General features: G+C 39.4%; 1 protein-coding gene across 3 annotated transcripts in view; it reads right to left on the bottom strand.

Moving 5' to 3' along the window:
* The window catches only part of LOC140482954 (TNF receptor-associated factor 5-like), a 72,089-nt gene that overhangs the window by 51,419 nt on the left and 7,772 nt on the right, over positions 1-12,898 (bottom strand). The window contains exon 1 of one of the 3 annotated variants that reach the window (XM_072580742.1): positions 10,673-10,858. The exons of the other annotated variants lie outside the window; for them this stretch is intronic. The gene's annotated coding sequence lies outside the window, so the exon portion shown is untranslated. Of the gene's footprint in view, positions 1-10,672; positions 10,859-12,898 lie in introns of those variants that run through there. 3 annotated transcript variants of the gene reach the window in all.

The following is a 12,898-nucleotide window of genomic DNA, read 5'->3' as shown; positions in this document are numbered from 1 at the left end:
TAATGTGACATCCCTATTTCAAGAAGGGAGACAGAAAGTAGGAAACAATTGGCCAGTTAGTCTAATAACTGTCATTGTGAAATGCTAGAGTACATTATTTTGGAAGAAATAGCAGGACAGTTAGAAAAGCTGAACAAATCAACAGTCAACATGGTTTTGTGAAAGGAAGGTCATGTTTGATAAATTTGCTACAATTCTTTGAAGATATATCAAGAAGAATTGAAAAAGGGGAACTATATATATATATATATATATATAGTGCATTTGGATTTTCAGAAAGCATTTGGATTTTCAGAAAGCATTCAAATAAGGTATCATATGAAAGATAGGAGCTCATGACATTAAGGGCATGGATTGAGGATTGCTTAACATACAGAGAACAGAGTTAGGATTAATTTTTCAGGTTGGAAAGAAGTAACTAGTTGGGTGGCCAAGGATATTAATGACTTGGAGGAGGGGAGAAAGCGTAATGTAGCCAAACTTTCTGACAATCCAAAAAGTAGATAGGATGGCATATTGTGATGAAGAATTAAGGAATCTGCAAAGGGATACAGCTTGGCTGAGTGAGGGGAAAATCTTGACAGGTGGAGTTTAATGCAGGAGCGTGTGAGGTCATGCAGTTTGGTAGGAAGAATCAAAAGGCAGACTATTATATAAATGGAAAGAGACTCCAAGCATGCAATACAGCGAGATCTGGATGTTCATATGCATAAAACAGAAAAGAAGCATGAAACAAAGAGGCAAATGGACTTTATTGTTAGGGGCTGGAGTTTTAAAAATAGTAAAGTCTTTGTACAATTGCACAGGGTGTTGGTGAGGTCGCATCTGAGAAAGGACTGTGTGGTTTTATTCTCCATATTTAAGAAACACTATATTGGCATTGGAGACATTCCAAAGAGATTGATTAGATTGATTCCTGGAATGAAGGGTTGACTTATCAAAAATAGCTCCAAGTTTTAGGGCTTTATTCATTAACATTAACATTGTGGGCGGCACGGTGGCACAGTGGTTAGCACTGCTGCTTCACAGCGCCAGAGACCTGGGTTCAATTCCTGCCTCAGGCGACTCTCTGTGGAGTTTGCACGTTCTCCCCGTGTCTACGTGGGTTTCCTCCGGGTGGCCATTCAGCCCTCCGGGTGCTCCGGTTTCCTCCCACAATCCAAAAATGTGCAGGTTAGGTGAATTGGCCATGCTAAATTGCCCGTAGTGTTAGGTGAAGGGGTAAATGTAGGAGAATGGGTCTGGGTGGGTTACGCTTCGGCGGGTTGGTGTGGACTTGTTGGGCCGAAGGGCCTGTTTCCACACTAAGTAATCTAATCTAATCTAAAAATGAAAGGTGGGGGATCTTCTTGAAACATACAAGATTCTGAGGGGATTTGACAGGGTAGGTGTTGAGAAGATGTTTCTGCTAGTGGGGGAATCTTGATCCGGGGATATACTTAGAGAATAAAGGGGATACTCAGTTTTAACTGAGTGCAAAGGACACTATCCAGAGGGTAGTGAATGTTTGGAATTCTTTCCTCCAGTGAGTTGTGGAAGCGACATCACTGAAAATACTTAAAAAAGAAGTTGTGAGGTTTTTTGAATTATTGGGACGTTAATAAGTTGGCACAAAAGAAGAGTTAAGGCTGGGGCAGATTATCCATGATCTCGTTGAATAGAACAGCAGACCGGAGGGCTGAATGGCCAACATCTGTCCTTATTTCTAATGCTCCAAATAGCAATTTTCTTTCTAATAGCATTTGGTTGGCACTAATTTTTCAAGAATGTAATGTTACTTGGTTAGAATTTGGGATTGAACAGAATATTCATCCATGACAGACCCTGTTTTAAGATCCTTTGATTGAACGGGAGATTACGGAGTACTTGGATGTGAATGATAAATAGGGCTGAATCAGCATTGCTTCATCAAGGGAGGTCGTGCCTGACAAATCTGTTAGAATTCTGTGAGGAGGTAACGAACAAGCAAATTTGACAAAGGAGACCCAGGGGACATGATCAATTATGGATTTCCCAAAGGCCTCTGACTAGCTGCTTCACGGAAGGTTGTGAGACAAAATAAGTGGCCATGGTGTTAGGGGCATGGTGCTGGCATTGATACAGGATTCGCTGACTGGCAGAAGGCAGAAAGTGGTATAAAGAGGTCTTTCTCAGGATGGCAGCTGGTGACTTGTGGAGCTCCGCATGTGTCAGTGCTAGGACCACAACTGTTCATATTATACATCAATGATCTGGACGAAGGATCTCAAAGTATTGTTGCTAAGTTTACAGATGACACAAAAATAGATGGAGGGGCTGGGAGTGTTGAGAAGACAGAGAGGCCGCAAAAGGAGAGGCTTGGAGAGTGGACAAAGAAGTGGCTGATGGAATGCAATGTGGTAAAGTGAGACGTTATGTATTATATAGAACGAAAAGAGGTGTAAATTATTTTCTAAATGGGGAAAGGTTTTGGAAATCTGAAACACAAACGGACTTAGAAGACCTGGTTCAGGATTCTCTAAGGTTAGCACGTAGGTGTTACAGTTTGGAAGGCTAACGCAATGTTAGTATTCGTTTGAAGAGGCTAGAATACAAGAACTGGGATGTATTACTGAGGCTGTAGAAGGCTCTGATCAGACTGTTTTTGAAATATTGTTAGCAGTTTTGGGCCCCATATCAAAAGGAAGGATGTGTTGGCCTCTGAGGGATCCAGAAGAGGTTTACAACAATGATCCAGGGGATGAAGGGCTTGTCACATGAGGAGCGGATGAGGACTTTGGGTCTGTTGGGTCTGTACTTGATGGGGTTTAGAAGGATATTGGTGGGGGGTGGGGGAAGAGTCCACATTGGATCTTACAGAATACTGAGAGGCCTGGATAGATTAGACATGAGAAAGATGTTTCTACCCTAGGAACTGAGGGCACAACCCCAGAGCGATGGGTTGACCTATTAAAACTGAGATGATGAGGAATTTCTTCAGCCAGAGGGTTGTAAATCTGTGGAACACATTGTCGCAGAAGACTGTGGAGACCAAATCATTGAATGTATTTAAAACAGAGATAGATAGATTCTTGATTGGTAAGGGGACCAAAAGTTCTTGGGTTTGAGAAACATATCAGCCACGATTGAGTCTGCTCCGCCATTCAATGGACTGAATGGTCTAATTCTGCTCCTATACTTTATTGTCTAAGGTACCTCAAAACGCAAGTTCTCCTGAAATCTGCAGGAAGAAAACAATCCAAGATCTCCAATAAGTTTTAGTTTTGTTATTATGACTCCAACATATTAATTTTGTACTGTGCAACATAGTTCTCAAAAGAACATGTCATGCATAATTCCACACACATGCATTTAACGGAAATGACTGAGTAAGAAACAAACTCAGTATCTGTTGAGTTCTTGTTAAAACTTGGGAATTACCCAATCTAAAGGTACAAATAAGAAGTTATTCAGTGATTGTCATCTCCAATAAAAACATAGTGATATTAGCAATCATAAAATCATGCATTCCGTTACTTTTACCCCAACTCTTTCATTCCAGTCTTTGAAACATAAAAGGGATAAATTAATTCTTCCTGTCCATTTACTCAGTTTCTATCAGCTATTATGTTGTGTGTGTGAATGAGGCAGAGAGAAGGAAATGGGGATTGGGAAGTTGTCAGGAGGATAGAGTTTCAAAATTGACAAGCTTCTGCCCAACACTTCGATAGCTAGACCTTCACTGTTGCAACAGAATCATGAGTCTCACTGACCATTTCATTTTTTTTATTGTTCTGCTCATGATACTTCCCTCATACTTTTAAAATAAAAGTCTAACATCATAGGGTTTCAAATAAACATCATATCATTGAGCTTCAAACAGAGGAACTCTGAGGACCATTACATGAATAATTTAAGTCAAATATGCTTCCTAATGTTAAGCCCTGAGAACATAATTTTAGGTCAATTAAATAACATCCTATAGTATTAATCATCTTTGTTCAATTCACAGACTATACATATTTCCAGCATAGAAGGAATCCATTCAGCCCATCATGTCCATGCCAGTGAACAAAGATCTGACTACAACAGTCCAATTTACCAGCTCCTGGCCCACAGCCCTGGAGGCAATGGTGACGCAAGTGAATATTTAAATGATGCTTCAATGTTATGAGAGTTTCCGACTCAACCTTTTTTTTTCAGGCAGTGAGTTTCAGACTCACCCCCAACCTTTGGGTGGAGGAATTTCTCCTTAAATCCCCACTTAGCCCTCTATTTCTTACCATAAATCTATGCTCTGGTTACTGGCCCATTTACAAATGGAAGAAGTGCGTTCCTACCCACCATATCAATGTCCCTCATAGTCTTATCTACCTCAATCAGGGCTCCTTTCAACCATCACTACTCCAAAAAAAATAACTCCAGGTTATTCAATCTTTCCTCATCGCTCAGACCTTCCAGCCCAGGAACATTCCATTAAATTTCCTCTGCATCTTCTCCAGTGCAATCACATCTTTCCTATAATGTGGTGACCAGAACTGCACACAATACTGCAGTTGTGATGTAACAAGCAGTTAATACAGTTCCAACATAACCTCCCTGTTCCTGTATTTTATGCCTCAACAAACAAGAGCTAGAACCCCACATGTCTTCCTAACCATTGTTTCCACCCACTCTGCTACCTTCAAGAACTTATGGATATTCACACCAAGGCCCCTCTGATCTTCAGTAATTTCCAGTGCCTTATGATTCACAGTGTAATCCTTACCTTGTTAACATTCCTAAATAAATTACCTCACACTTTTCAAGGTTGCATTTCACTTTGTCCACCTGACCAGTCTGTTGATATACTTCTGCAGTTTATGACTACCCTCATCACTATTTATCACCCTAGCAATTTTATGTTCTCTGCAAACTTCTTGATCACACCCCCTACATTTCTGTCCAAATGATTAGTATACCACAACAGCAAGGACCCTCACACCAACTCCTGTGGAATCCCACTAAAAACAGACTTCCAGTCACAGAAACATCCCTCTACTACCAACCCCGTTCCATGCCTTTCAGTCAATTTCAGATCTAACATGCCATTTTGGTTTGAATTCCTGACCTCTGATTTTTTTTTTGTCCAGTCTACCATGAGGGGCCTTCTCAAAACCCTTTAGTATAGTCCATGTAGATCATACTAAATGCTTTACGCTCATCAATTTTCCTGTATACCTTCTCAAAATATTCAATCAAATCTTTCAAACATAATCTTCCCTTAACAAATCAATTTTGACTATTCCTGATTGATCCATGTCTCTCCAAGTGCAGGTATATCCTATCCCTCGGAATTCTTTCTGCCAAAACCCTCCATCTGACAGCCGATCTCAGTCATAACTATGATATCATACTCCCATATGGCAACTGTAGCCTCAGCTTGTTTGTCTTATTCCTTCAGTACTTTGCATTAAAATATATCCCATTTATCTTTGCAAAACTCACTTGTTTCTTACCTAGCCTATATTTCCTCTGTCTTTCGGCATTTTAACTTCTAATTCCAACTCTGCTCTCTCCCCTCTAAATTACTTGTCAGGATCCCAACCCCTGTCAATCTAATTTAAATACAGCACAACAGCCACACAATGGCAAGCCTCCGCACCAGAGTATCAGTCACATTCCTGTTCAGATGTAACCTGTCCAACTTTTACAAGTCCCACCTCCCCCAGAAATGAATCCAGTGCTTTTGGAATCTAAAGCACTCTCTCCAGCATCACCCCTCTGGCCACGTTTTTATCTGTTCTACACTTCTATTCCTATACTCTCTACTGCTTAGCACCAAAAATAATCTGGAGATTATCACCTTTGAAACCCCCTGATTTTAAATTTCTTACATAACTCTGTAATATCTGCTTGCAGGATTTCATTTCTGTTTCTTTCTCTATCATGGGTCCAAACATGAACCACAACCATTGGCTGTACACCCTCCCCTTCAGAAGGCCTTGCAGCCATACTGTGACATCTTTGACCCTGGCACCCAACAGACGACAAAGTTCAATTATATATTAAGAATGTGCACTCATGTAGCTTTGATCACATTCAATGCCTTTCCTAAAGCACTATATAATCTATTGCCCTCTTTCTGAAGTGCAGTCACTTCTGCTAAAGATAGCAGTAATTTTTATAGATCCAAAATCTACAAACAGTAAATCAATCGACGATCAAATAATTTAGCTTGGGTGGAGATGTTTCAGAGATAAATGTTAGTTAGGAAACTAAAGGGCTCTGCATTCTTTTTCAATTAATATTGTGGAAAATTTATGTGCAGCTGGACAGATGGACTTTTTGATTAACACCTGATCTGAAAGACAATGGCCCAAATCTTCCCACGTCTGGAGCAAAATCTGGATTTAAATCCCTGCTGCATGTGACGAGTGTACTAAAGTCCTGGTGCACTATGTTTGCTCACAAATTTTATACTTCCGTTAGGCTGATTGCCCTCTCCTTCTTGGGATTTGGCCAAATATGTTGGATTTAACTGATATTTATATTATGGGAATGTTACAGTTCAAAATTATATTTTACCTTGGGTTAAATTTTAGTTTACTTGTTCTAAAAATCAATTTAGATGGGACAAATCCTCAATGACAACACCTTGCATCTATAAAGTCTTTAATGTGCTGTAATGGCTGAAAGCCCTTTCTAGGAGTATTATCAAACAAATCTAACAGTGTACCAAATTAATAGATAGGTGTAGTGTGTTCGGGTTGGTTTTATGGATAAACACATTGAAGAATTGACTAGAAAACATCCCATCCCAGCATCCCAGGCTGGGTAATGTATAATCAGAAAGGAATAATTAGCAATGTAACTTTTCAGGTCCAGTGACCCTTCCTCAGAAAATGTGAAATTATCTATTTTGATAACAAATACAAGGCAGTAGATTATTATCTGAATGGCAATAGTTTCGGCAAGGGGTGAAGTGCAATGAGACCTGGGTGTCCTCATGTCCACAATGAACGTAACCAGGCAGATGCAGCAGGCATTGAAGAAGACAAATGGTATTTTATCTTTCATAGCAAGAAGATTCGGGCCTAGGAGTATGGATGTCTTGCTGCAATTGTGTAGTGTCTTGTTGAGACCACACCTGGAGTATTATACACACTTTTGGTTTCCTTATCTGAAGAAAGATGCTCTGGCTATGGACAAACAGCGACAAAAGTTTACAGGACTGATTCCTGGGATGGCAGGAATATCATTTGAAAGGACTGGCTTGGTAAGGTCTACATTCACTGGAGTTTAGAAGAATGAGGGGATAGCTCAGAAGCCAATAAAATTCTAACTGGACCGGACAGAGTAAATGCAGGAAGGGTATTCCCAATGACCAGTCAGTTCAGAACCCAGGATCACAGTTTAAGGATATGGGGTAGGACTGAGATGAGAAGAAACTTCTTCATGCAGACAGTAGTGAAGCTGTGGAATTCTCTTGCCACTGCAAGTGGTTGACGCCAAAACATTGAATGCTTTCAAGAAGGAATTAGACATAGTTCTTAGAGCTAAAGGGAACATTGGGCACAGAGAGAAAGTGGGAACAAGGTACAGTGTTATGTGATCAGCCATGATAATATTGAGTGGTGAGCAGGCTTGAAGGGCCAAATGGAGTACCTCTGCTCCTACTTTCTTTATTTCTATGGACGATAACCAAATACTATCTTAACCTTGCATTATGTAAGAAGTAAAACTAAACTAGGAATAAAAGTAAGTAAAAGTGCTTCATGTGTATATTTACTAAAGAACAACCATAGCCAGTGAGAAACTTGGTAGTCTTTCATCAAGGTTTGGAATTCCAGCATCAATTCAAAAGACAGGCCACATCTGAAGATATCTTTTGTCTAGAAGTTGTAAGTAAAACTTTGACTTCATCAGAGTGATTGCTGAGAATGTTCAGTCAATTTCAGATAATCCCACACCCATTGCTGCTATTATTAGGTTTACTTTTCCTGTTGGCATGGAACAGTCGTTCTGATTGGTTGAGTTGGCCATAACACAGTTGCCCTTTCTGTAAAATTTTGCTAGTTTCTCCATTATGTTGAAAATACTGGTTCCCTCCTGAGCTTTCCTCTAACTTAATTTTGTTGGTAATTTTTTTTAGAAAAAGACTAACAACTAATTAATTAAACAGTCACACCTTTAAAGGAAATACATGGTAGTATTTTGAACTTGGTGGACCTTAAATGAAAAGTCAAAATGTTCCTTAAAGTCAAAGTACATAGATTCACTAATTATCTTTCCTCATTATTTTTGATAAAGCATCTAAGTCAATTTGAGGCCAAGTTGAACACAGACAGATCCTGTGAAAGTTATTATGAAGTTTCTACTAGCAATCTTAATTGCTTTCTAATTTCTAGGTTGTCCTTCATCACTCTTTGCACAACACGATTACAAACCTTCAAGTACAACACTATTTTCTATCATTTTATTTTCTGTATTTTCTTGATGTTGCATTAATTTCCATTTTATACATCTAGAATATATTTTACTTATTTTGTTCACAGGCTGGAATGTTTGCATGATTTCCCCCCAAATAAGAAGGGACCACAAGTTTACTTGTTAAGTTTGCTGAAGGCACAAAGGTAGATAGAAAAGTAAGTTGTTGCAGATATTATTGTATAAGACATTGGCCTGAAAGGGTTCACTCAAAAGCTTTGCACACTGATAAATAAGTGGCTGTGTGCGAGGAGTTAGTCAGATATTCTACATTAGTTCTAAATTAGTCAGCTCTACAGACTACAATCATATAGAAAGACTTAGCAAACATTTCTCATGGGATAATGATGTATCTTGTCTACCGTTAATGCCAGTTTGCTCAGTTAGCTGGACAGCTGATTTGTTATGCAAAGCAACACCACTGCTCTGGCTGAGGTTACCATGAAGGTCCTACCTTGCAACCTCACCCCTTACCTAAGGTTTAGTGACCCTCAGGTTAAACTCACCACCAGCTACCTCTCTCTAAGTGATCAGCCCTACAACTTGCTAGGGCTTTAGTGACTTTATGTAGGAAAGCTAATAGAAGTTTACTGTTAATTGTGAAGAGAATTGAAAAAAGCAGAGATGTTATGCCTTGATTGTGGAGGGCATTGGTAGGGGTCTTATGGCACAATGGTAGCATCCCAACATCTAGGTTGAAGTCCCACTTGCACTGGAGGTATGTCATAACATGTCCAAACAGGTTGATTAAATTAACTACTGAACATTATGATACCACATCTGGGGTACTGTGAACAGTAGTGGCCTCTTTAATTAAGGACAGGGGTAAATATGTTGGAAGCAATTCAGGGGGGTTTACTAGTCCAATATCCTGAATGGGCAGGTTGCCTTAGGAGAATAAGTTGGACAGGGTACAGTTACATCCACTGGAAGAATTAGAGTCAAGTTGACTGAAGCAAACTTGATTGAAAGCAACTTGATCCTGAGGAATCTCGACGGATGTAAAAATGTAAAGACAATGTTCCTTCTTACAGGAAAATCTAGAACTAGGGGTCACAGTTTAAAAATCAGGGGCCAGGCTTGATCTTATTGAGTGGTATAGCAAGTGGCTTACTCCTGATTTGAAAACATGCCCATAACCACCTGACCAGTAGGTGACTGAAGTCAAACAAATGAAACCTAAGAATACAAAATTGGTCAAATGACCTGCCCTGCTGTTCTCTCGACCAATTCGTTTTAAAAGTTGAAGAATGCTTCATTTAGTGACAATCCCAGTTGCCATATGTGGTTGTCCAGTTACAAACTGATTACAATTGATGGGAGGTGGCTTACACTCAAGTTTACTTTGCACAGAAACCTCGGCATAGCTTCGTGTTGTTGGAACCTGTAGAGTGGCTGCTCATTTTGAGCCCATTTTACCAACAGCCTCCTACTGCAAGAGAGTCGACATCAGTCATTTATATATAAACAAACACATTTTACAATAAAATGAGGGACATGTTAAAGGGCTTTTGCTGCATCCTGCTAAATGCGTAGAATTATTACAGAAAAAACCCGTCTATCTCAGATCACTGGAACAAAGTTGTAAACGAATTAAATTAAACATCTTTCTCTCACACATTGTTTCCCCCACCCTGACCACTGTGGTTCGGTATATGGTTGAGAGTCAACAGGTCACGAGTTCAAATCCTGCTGGAGGGCTTGAGCACAAAGCTGAAGGCTGATACTCCACTGCAGTATTGAGGAAAGGAGTGCTCTGCTGGTGGAGGGTGACTTTTCTTTTGGTTGAGAGGCTAAATTAAGGCCTAACTTCCTTTTCAGGTAGATGCAAAAGATTTCGTAACCTGAAAATGAGGAAGTGGGTTATCCACAGAATGTCCGAGCCAGTTTGTAATCCCTCCGGACAATATCAGGATCATTGTTGCATTGCTGCTGAAAAAAAGTTATCTGATTTGCAGCAAGTTTCCCAAGTTGCAACGACAATCACAACTCACATAAAGTACTTAAATGATTGTAAAGTGCTTTAGGCTACCCTATGGTCCTACTTTATTGACTAGTGAAACATTGCAACGGCTGTAAACAAATTTGCATATTCTTGATTTCCGCCGTTGCACCATTATTTAGAGAGAGAAATATGCTGTCGCTTGTGAATTTCGGTTTAAGGCGGTATGAAAGCTTTGAATGTATTTGTCACCAGACTTAACTAAACAGAACTTTCATTATTTTCGATATCGTTTGTTCTCACCTAGGAAAAAATGTTCATTTTGAAAGCCAGACCGAAATGAAACGAGCTCAGATCCACAGAAGGCAGCGAGGAAATAAGAAAGTTCTTTCTTGCCTGCCGCAGACTGACGCTAATGGTAGATGATTGGAAATCCCCGCGCTTTCCGCTGGCTCCCAGAGAGGAGCAGCACTGCCAGCGGCAGCAGCAGCAGCACTACCACATCCGTCCGCCAGCGTCAGCAGATGCTCTCGCCCCAAACCGAGCATTCATTGCACGGAGCCAAACACACACACGAACCAGATTTAGCAACATCGGGCAAACTAATAGGCAACATTGCACGTGAATTTTAAAAATATATATTTTATCTATATTCCAGTATGGGATATGGAAAGAAAAACAGTTCATGGATACACATTTATTAAGACAAATGAACAAAACGTGTGCCACTCATGATAGCAGCTCTCTCAAATCTTATCAGACTTAACCTGGAACGTGAGTAGGTTATTTGTCTCTTTGATCCTATTCATCCATTTCTATGAAAATCGCTGCTCTTCTACCTCAATTTTACCTTCCTACTGTCGCCCATGTTCCTTGACTCACTTCGATTCCAAAAATTTATCATTTTTGATCTGAATAAGTTCAACGATGGAGTATTATAGTTTTTAGCATCGGCATTTCCAAAGAATTTGATTGATCCCTTATAATAAGACTGTAACCCCTCATTTGAACTCTTCAGACTGAAAACAGCATGTCCCATGGTTTAATTTCTGGGTACCACATTAAAAAGTAACTGTGATAGTACAACACCTTAAATTAAAGCTATCATTTTTTTTCAAAAATAGAGGATATGCGAGAGGATTTTGTTGATTAGAATATTGTTAGGATAATTTGTTACTGCTGAATTAAAAGTGGTATTCACAAACATACACGAAGACTATGAGATTTATGATATTTTCCTGCTGTAGAAATGGATGACGAGTGTGTCAGTGCCTTGTGAGTGTGAGTTCGTACAGAAGAGAGTGCAGTAACACGTTGGAGTAGTTAAAAATGATTAATATTCCAGAAGGATGAAATGAAATAACTGCAAGAGCTTTTTTTCCACAGAATCAATCTTGCAAAGTTATCATTGTTTTGATATCATGTGTTGCCATTTGATTATTAAAGAGGCTATTGTGATGTCAGACCAGTCACATTTGCATTATTTAGAATGAGACTTTGATACATCATGATTCTACCAAAATTCCCCATTGTACACTTAAACAAATAATTGGATCATTTTTAAAAGTAATCCACTGGGGCATATTTCACCATTGAAAATAGTAGTTTCAACTTTTTTGATGTATTTAAAGTTGTCGCCACAAATCTTACTAAGTGGACAATTTCAAATTTAAGAAGAAGGCGGTGCAAGTATAAAGTTTGTGATTGCTGTATATATTTTCTTGTCAGTTAGCAAGCAGCAATGATTTTTAAAGTGACTGATTGATATTACACATGATGTGAAATTACTGAGTGATAGTAACAGCTTGAGCCTAGCACTTCTTCAAATTATGTATTTGTGAAGGACACAGATTTAATATAGACACCGAAGAATGGCGTTTAATTGTCTGGGTACCTAAATACTACTGATGCATTGCAAGAAATTGTTGGGCTGCAGCTAAGTCAGGTAAATCATTTTGAGCAACTATCAATAGACCAAAAGGTTCAGAACCCTATCATTTTGAGGCCCTAGTACTCAGCCTGCTTGACTGAGGCCTTAGAATCAGGTTTTGAGAAGTTGATAAAATGTAAATTGCAGGAGGGGATTATAAACGTGGAGGGTGGGTTTCTGGGTGGTAGCACCAGAAAAACAAACCTGCACCTCAGCAGCTCACAGAATAATTCAACATTTTCATTTTGGTGGGCCTTTTCAGTTTCATTTGCCCACGAAGCTGAGCATAGATTGCATGGTGCAGACTCAATCAAGGCCCAACAAAAAATAACATTTGCAGTCCTGTATGTATCACATGACAACCAATTTCCATATTGAAGTGGAGGTTGCAACTTTCAAAATAGGGACAAACACCTTGCCAGTGTTAATGAGGCAGTCAACCGCCAACCTCATTTTGAGCCTTTTACCATCTATTAATACCATGTGAAGGCATCTAAATCAACTGTTAAGTCCAAGACTGGGTCTTTGGGTGAAGGTGAAACTTTCAAGTGTATAACAATCAGAAAGTTATATTTATATTGCACCTCAAATATAGGAAA

The sequence above is a fragment of the Chiloscyllium punctatum genome, chromosome 11 (genome assembly GCF_047496795.1).
Source record: "Chiloscyllium punctatum isolate Juve2018m chromosome 11, sChiPun1.3, whole genome shotgun sequence".
NCBI lineage: Eukaryota > Metazoa > Chordata > Chondrichthyes > Orectolobiformes > Hemiscylliidae > Chiloscyllium > Chiloscyllium punctatum.
Note: the sequence above shows the minus strand (reverse complement) of the source record. Positions and strands in the feature narration are given on the sequence as shown.